This window comes from Periplaneta americana, chromosome 1, assembly GCF_040183065.1.
Source record: "Periplaneta americana isolate PAMFEO1 chromosome 1, P.americana_PAMFEO1_priV1, whole genome shotgun sequence".
Taxonomy (NCBI): domain Eukaryota; kingdom Metazoa; phylum Arthropoda; class Insecta; order Blattodea; family Blattidae; genus Periplaneta; species Periplaneta americana.
The window spans coordinates 60,471,158-60,477,764 of NC_091117.1; the positions used below are offsets into that span (position 1 = coordinate 60,471,158).

Sequence of the window (6,607 nt, forward strand, 5' to 3'; positions counted from 1 at the left end):
AAATATCTGTTGAGATATGAATCATGTTGTATTGTGGCCTACGATACTCACCTGTCTCTTACGTAGACACTACAGAAGGTGCTCTATGTGCTTACCACGCATTGTTGCACATACTTCTGCACTTTTCAGTGAATCACGAACTCTTGCGACCATAACGAGTCATTCCACGTCAAATCGCACAGCCATAAAACACTACCTTCTCGGAAATGGTCGAATTTTTTTTTCATGAATTCCAGACATCAAATAAAGAGACCCGTATTGTTTTATTTTCACAATTATTAATTATTTGTGTAGTTATGACTATCTGAAATTACGAAATTATGCGCGCACTGTTACATAAACTCAATTGGAACTCTGTGTCTACAAATAATTGAGATTTGCGGTTTGGCGTATTTTAAAGACTAAATACAATAATTTTTATTACTTTAGGCCTATCACTAATAAATTAAAAATTTGGCGTATTTTTTAATCATTTCTTTTTCAAAGCATAATTACTATATTAAATAGCCAAGTTAAAAATCTGAAAAAATTATAGACTTGTTCCCTGATGTATTATCTGTAAACTACTCTATTTAGAAATGTGGGATCTCCACACGTACATTTGTAACAATTTATTTTCCGGAGGCATGCACGCGCTCGCGATTCCCAGCTAATGTACTACTTGCAGCCATAGATAGACTAGAAGGCTGTCGGCGGCAATTTTTACGAAATCCCCCGTTGCATGTAATATCTGATCTCGCAACACTACGAAAGAAATGCATTCATTCATCAAATGATCAATACCTTAAGGAACAGTAAATATCTACAGTTATCTTATTATTGTCAGAACAGCTAAGAGGGGGAGCCCTTCACAATGCTGTATGTTTATACTGTAATATAGCGAAGTGTTTAAAGATAGCAAGGCTGGGTAAGGCAGTAAACTTTATGGCAGTAAACAGATGGCAGGAGACAAAATATAGAAGAGAAAAATAATCAGTCAGGGTTTGAATTTCACGGAGTGACGTGACTTCTATACAACATCAGTGACGGTAAAGAACGCGTAATATATAACAAGTGTTTAAATCCATTTGACCTTTCTAATCACGCTTTTAAAAAGAAAACATTAAGACGCATAAGTCGCGATTTATTGATAAAGCTCAATTTAAAGGAGTCTTTGAATGTGCGAATATGTGATTCGTTCCGTAAAAAAATCTATCAACTTCCAGATAGGTCAGATGAAATTATATGTGAAGCCGGTAGTTCTTGTGATATTAGTAAACATGAATCAAATAAAAGTGCGGGCAGAGAGAGTGATTATCCCAGTTCTTATTCTAGCAGATCTATGGATACAGCGCTAGATATCACCAATATTGAGGAATTCAACAACAGTTTGATGTCATTAGAATCCCCTATCAAGAAAAGAAAACTACAACGAAAACGATACCCCCGTGAAAAGCTTAAAAAAATAAAAGGCTTCCAAGCAAGTAAAGTTTTTCATGTAGAAGATGCATCGTCATCCCTTCAAAAGTCGCCATATTTTATTTTTGACGGAATGCAAAGAAAATGTACAACCTGAAAATTACATAGTTAGGCCTATTGCAGACTTTTCTGAAAATTATTCATTTGTAATACAAGATTGAGTACAAGGTGTGCATTGGAAAAAATGCCAAGACACAATACATCCTTTCGTAGTAAGATATTTCAAAGAAGATACAGAAATTCGTCACAAAAATATTGTCGTCATCTCAGAAAGCATGAAACATGACACCGATTCCTTTCATTGTTTTCAATCCGAAGCAATCAACTTCTTAAAGCAAGAATTCAACGATATGAAAAAAATCATTTACTTTTCCGATGGATCAAGTTAACAATACAAAAACAAAAAGAATTTTAAAAATAATTGCTTACATGAAGACGATTATGGAATTATTGCTGAATGACACTTCTTTGCAACGTCGCATGGTAAAAGTCCATGTGGTAGCATTGGAGGAACTGTTAAAAGACTTACAACGAGAGCAGCCTATACAAGATCCTATAAAACAACATCAACAAAAAAAAAAAAAACTGTTTGATTGGTCACAAAAAACATTTCTAAAGTGTCATTTATATTTTGTCCATTCAATAAGCACAAAAACCACATTGAAAATTTGCAGGCCAGATACCACAATCTAAAACCAATAACTGGTACATTAAAATTACATTCTTTCATTCCGTTGTCAAAAACTGAAGATTTAGGCCTAGTAAAACAATTTTCTTTCAAGAAAGAAGGTAGGCGAATGAAAATTTAAAGTGTAGTGTGAATGAAAACGAACGTTTAAAAAGCATAATGTACAAATATTTGAGGATATCATAATAAGTAAATTAGCAGTGTTTTCTCGAGTGACTTGATCCGTACTGGGTGTAATCTTGCAACGTTCAGTCGATCATCCAGGGCCGATAAACCTCCCAGCGTGCTTCAACGCTTCCCGTCCACTGCTGCTGCACCGACCGCTACACATTGTTTCGTAAGTAATTAAATTTCCATTAAAGTATTGGAGATCCCACTGTGATTTTTTCTGGAATTATTAAGAATACTTCAGTGCACCTAGTAGGCATTTTTTTAGATTTTTAATACGGCTATTTCACATTGATATCTAACTTTTAAAAATTGAATCATAAAAAATATTTGTAATAATTATATTAAAATTAGTTACTAAATATTTAACAAAAGACAGTACTTTAAGCTTTTAAATGCATTTTTCAAAAAAAAAATTAACATAAATATCCTCGGAAATATGACGCTTTAAATGTTGGATTGTGCGACATTTTTAACGAATTTTAACATGCAATATTTTAAAAAACATGTGGACTTAGGAGGAAATAAAAGTACACTTGTTGGTTTATTAGACCCATAGAGTTGGTAAAAAAAATATAAACGCAATCAGAAATATGAAGGTCAAAATTTGTATAATTTTGTGCGATTTGACGTGGAATGACTCTAACGTTTGTACGTTGTCGATGGGTGTGGCATTCATCAATGTCTTTAAATGTCTCCATAACCAGAAAGGCAAAGGATTTAAGTCAAGTGATCGGGGAGGCCATGCTACTGGACCTCATCGCCCACTAAACCTTCGGATTAGGTGTTGTCTCACGATGCTAGAAAATGAGGCGGTGCCCCGTCGTGCATAAAGAGAAAGACAGCCTACACCACTGATTACTGTACGTACTTATTAACACAAGTAAAATGATAGACTCCGTAGTATCCTGGACCTTTGTTCATTACTACATTCTCTGTTTACTTCTGTTGAGGGATGATATCCACTCTCAAAACATGCACCATTGTTTTGTGTTTTTAACGAATGACGATCATAGGTCACAATACAACATGGGTCATATCTCGACAGATTTTTGTTTCCGGACACATGTTTATAGGAACGTTTTTTCTAGTTTCGATCTATGCTACCTCCTGTAGAAATATGCGATACTTTTTAAACACCCTGTATATCTCTATACGTTTCAAATTTCTCCAGTTATAACTACAATATATCGTCGTAGCCACCGGCGTGGCTCAGTTTGTTAAGGCGCTTGCCTGCCGGTCTGAAGTTGCGTTCGGGCGCGGGTTCGATTCCCGCTTGGGCTGATTACCTAGTTGGGTTTTTTCCGAGGTTTCCCCAACCGTAATGTGAATGCAAGGTAATCTATGGCGAATCCTCGGCCTCATCTCGCCAAATATCATCTCGCTATCACCAATTTCATCGACGCTAAATAACCTAGTTGTTGTTACAGCGTCGTTAAATAATCAACTAAAATAAAAAATATATATATCGTCGTTGTTCCTGCAATAACTCCTATATGCAAAATATAAAAGTTTTTCGGAAGAAAAAACACATTTATTTATCCTATGGCAGCCGTACATAGGAGACTGTGAATTCTTACATTTTCGAGACAAAGAAATATAATTACATATGGGAAATTTTATTATTTGCTATCACTATTTAAGTTATTTAATAGAGCAAAAATCTGAAAATCGATAAATATTCATATAGGAGTTATTGTAGGAACAACGGCGATATGTACTGTACATTTTACCACTTGATTTTTTAACTTCTGCAACATTAAAGTGATTTGAGCGAGAATTTAATTTATAAAGTGGCTTAACGAAAGAAGTCATTTCTTTTCAAGTAACCCTAGTAGGATTTTTTTTTAGCTCTGCATGGTCAGTATACTCATTGCTACTTAGGGTTTAAATTCAAGGTATATTATTCAAGTTTAAAAACATTTTCAAACTTTACTGTAAAAGAACCATACTATTTCTGAATTCATTTAATTAGAACACATTGGATAGTACGTTGTTTCTGATTACTTCTCTCTTTATTGGATTTATTTGTTAATTATTATTGTAGCAGACTATTTCGTATAAGTTCGGGGTCTTTTTCGTTCTTTCCTGTACTATCTTCCACATCTTATATTTGAATGAAGCTTTACTTCATCGTTAAGTGTATATCAATATTTTCATATCTCAAACCTTAATTTTTAGCATGAAAAGTTGTTATTGATATGTTCTGACCCTACACGTAACTTCTTATCATGATAAGTGCTACTTAATTAACAATATTGTTATTATGTTCAGATCCATTGCACGAAGTCCAGGAGCATCCTAATGGATGAGTAATTTTTGACCTGTCATCGATCATAACATCTGTAGCATATCACAATGGCGGTACAAATTTGTTTATCTGTTTCAAGTTTTGTATGATAGTGACTGTGTAAAAATAGTGAGGCGCAGAGAAAGTATACAATTTTCGCATTTGTTTGCTAAAAATTTACTTACACTCATCAAAATTTGAACCCGAGTCTTCGGCGTGGAAAGTCGAAATCGACTAATGGGGTCCATTAACCCTGTAGTGGTTGCGTGGATCACAATAGTGATCCAGCACTTTATTTTTGATTGGTGATATCAGCACTTATCGCATCTGTCATCTGGGTACCTTTCCTTTGTATATTTCTTTACCCCCTCAGTTTGTCATTGTAATTGACAAATGTTAAGCAAATATTTTTTTTTGAGGCGCAATTAAGTTGGTGCATTCTTAGAATACGATTTTGTTCCATGTAAACTTTCTTAGCCTCTAAATTTATATTACTATAATGTACCGAAGTACATATGATATTTCCATGCAGATATTCTGCGTCATCATACGATGAAAGAGTAATGGAACGGAGAAAACGAGTGCACCTCAGCACATGTGTGGACTTCGGTCCTATGTTCATAGACATCTATGACGTAGTGCAGAGGTCGGCCACTAGAGGGAACCCAAGAGTTGGAACTCAATCAGAGACAATTCTTTCCGACGCCGGGGTTGTATCCGGTGTGGCTTAGTGGATAAAGCATCAGCACGTAGAGCTGAAAACCCGGGTTCAAATCCCGGCGCCGGGGAGAATTTTTCTCCGTTCCATTACTCTTTCATCGTATGATGACGCAGAATATCTGCATGGAAATATCATATGTACTTCGGTACATTGAGACGATTCTTCCGACGCTGGGGTTGAATCCGGTGTGGCTTAGTGGATAAAGCGTCAGCACGTGTAGCTGAAAACCCGGGTTCAAATCCCGGCGCCGGAGAGAATTTTTCTCCGTTCCATTGCTCTTTCATCTCTAAATTTATGTTTTTACAGCATTTATTATGATACGTATTTGGAAAAACAATTTGTTATGTGAATAATGAAAAATGACTGCAGTTATACTCTGTTAATGTGTAATTATTAATAAATAATTAATCAGGAAAAGTTAAAATTACATGTAAAAATATTAACTTCAAATATGGATCACAATATTGTAATCCGCGCGACCAGCAATATTGCATTTGAGTGCGTGACCACTGGAGAGTTAATAGTCTAAATTTACGAGATAGTGTAGCCTAGCCATCATCGACTTATTGATTCTTTTTTAATATCGTTATCGTCATTTTATTTTCATGTCACGACTTACTCAACTGGCACTGGGATATTCTAACTTCGCTTGCAAATGTGTCACCACATTTATTCATTGTTCTTGATACTTAGGTTTGTAAAGATTTTCACGAATGGCCCGATTCCTTGGAGGACCAAACAACTTGATACCAGCATTCCTTCAGTACGTAAATGGCTACCCTAGTTTTCATCGCCAAGGATAACAATTCCTCTATTTTTTTACAGATAATAATTTCACTATTTTCCTTCATGAATAACTAGACCCATATTTTTCTTCACCATGATCAGATTTCATGATTTCCCTTCGCCAGAGACAATGAATATCTAATTTTCTTTCACCATGAATAAGACTTTTTTTTACCACAAAATTTTTCTTCATCACGATTAACGACTTTCCTTATTTTTATGCACCACGGATAAGAATTTTTCTTCTTTCTTACCACGGACAACAATTTTCCCTGTTTTTTCTACCACGTATGACGACTTTCCATATTTTGTCCATCACGGAAAACAACTTCCCTATTTTCCATCACCAAGATTACCAACTATTGTAATTGTCTTCCCCACGAATAACACCGTTCCTAATTTTCTTCACCACTGATAGTGATACATTTTCCTTCAACGTAAATAACAATTTTCCTATTTTCATAAACTACACACGACTACTAGCATTATTTCACTA

At 35.1% G+C, this 6,607-nt stretch overlaps 1 non-coding gene across 1 annotated transcript; it reads left to right on the forward strand.

The window, feature by feature from the left end:
- The first annotated feature begins 5,506 nt into the window (after positions 1–5,506).
- On the forward strand, positions 5,507–5,578 carry TRNAH-GUG (transfer RNA histidin (anticodon GUG)). The gene has a single exon. It is a non-coding gene; the product is annotated as a tRNA-His (tRNA).
- The last annotated feature ends 1,029 nt before the right edge of the window (positions 5,579–6,607 follow it).